Below are 2,030 nucleotides of genomic sequence, written 5' to 3' on the forward strand. Positions count from 1 at the left end.
GAGAGGTGGGGAGACAGTGAAGGATTACATTATTGTTCATTTTCAACCTCATGTTGAAATAACCAAGGATGGGAAGCTTGAGATAAAGGATGTGGTACAAATTCCTCTCAAGACAATCCTTTTCACTATTACCTAATTGGATGGCATTGTTGTTTTTCATTTATCCACCAAGACCTAGATGCAGTATGTGTTAAAGTGCTTGGAGCCTACAATGTTTAACTAGTGTGAATGGGTCATAACAAACCTGAAGGAACAACTCAATCAAGAAAATATAGGATGAATGAAGAAATTTGGATATGGTTATATCATTGTATCCTCTGCCTTCGAGAGGATACCACTACTTCGTCCTCAACGGATATCTTGTGAGTTTCTGGGAGCTAGAGTGCCTCGTATGAGGCAATGGGTAGATTTGATGTCTAGTCACAGGGGCACACCTACGATGAGTTTTACCCCTACTTTCTTTAGTTGGCTTTGAAAGCATCTAATCATGGTTGAGGACTACCCATATGCTAGAGTTGATTTCCATGGAAACCCAGAGCTTGTCTTACTCGAAGGCAAGCAATGGGGTGATGCAGGTAAAAACGATGTCATTTTGAATATTTTTGGTATTTTGGATTTTTTTTTATATTTTATTTATTTATTATTTTTTTTTCATTTTATTATTATTATTATTATTATTTTTTTTTTTATGTATCAGAGACTAAATATCGGTTTTTACATGTAGATATTGGACCCGTGTGACCAATAGGCATGTCTCTTATTCATCGACGAGCATAGCCACATCTTGTTTAGGCTGAGGTTGCAGGGGCAAAGGACGAAGATACTCACCGAGTTTGAGCATCATATTGAGGGTTTGACTGGTAGTATACCAAACATATGGATTAATGAGGTCCCCATATGTCTGCAACGATACACCATAGGAGTGCCAGATCGTATGAGTCATTTATTCTACAAGGTTTCTCAAGCGATTTTATGCTATCCGGAGCATCATTGGTATTAGTTGCCTTGGAGGATTTTGAACCATAAATTATATGCATGTATTTTGATATTATAGGTTGTGTGTCCATAAGTGTCTTGGACACAATTTTTTTAAAACTAAACATTATATACATTTTTCTATCTATGGATGTATCCTACTTTTATTACACTCTCTTGCACAATATATGATGACGGATTGTGTATTTCAAAACCTTATTGGTGACTTCTACTGATCCAGGCCCGGGTGTGACGAAGGACCCTTCCAAGACCTTTTAGTTTCGTGATGTGTTAAATTGCATTTTTAAAAGAACATTAATGAATACATCTGCATGTTGTAAAGAAGAAGAACATGTCAATCATCAGCAACATAAAAAATCAAGACGTTGATAATGGAGTTCGTCCAGGAGGGACTACATCTCCAGGCCCCAGTGTTAAGATGGTGTAGGCCACTGCATTAAGTGTTGTCAGTAATGATGATGTACATAAGAGATGATGTCGCGATCATACAAGGAAAATTCCCTCACGCAAGAGTGGCTCTAAGAGATGTTCCACTACAGGAACTCTCAATCAAAAGACTCCTATCAGTATGACACAAAACTCATGCATGATGAGCATCCTGCCAACATGGCATAGAAGGGATCTCAAAGCAAACATGCATGGCGACACATGAGTATCCCATCAACATACAACAAAGGGATCTCAAAACACAACATGATGAATCATGACAACAAGTACATCACATAGACGATTCCGCATCACATCAAACAGGAATCATGAAGACATGTAAGAAACAGGATCCCGCATCAGCATCACAACAGGGATCTGTGCAGCACAATGCATAAAGAAGAAGTACATGAACACATCATATACCTCACAACTAGGGGCCATCTGAAGAAGCGGATGTCAAAGTGCTGAAGCTGTTTGGACCATCGATCTCATGGCATCGATCGCATGAAATGACTACTCGCACATGAATGTGGACATTTGCACTGGCACTTAGAAAAGTGGCTAGAAATGAAATGAGAAAAATGAAAAAATCTGAATGCACCATC

Source organism: Pinus tabuliformis, chromosome 5_1 (genome assembly GCF_031772625.1).
Source record: "Pinus tabuliformis cultivar Carrire ecotype Pingquan chromosome 5_1, CPIR1, whole genome shotgun sequence".
In the NCBI taxonomy this organism is placed as follows: Eukaryota; Viridiplantae; Streptophyta; class Pinopsida; order Pinales; family Pinaceae; genus Pinus; species Pinus tabuliformis.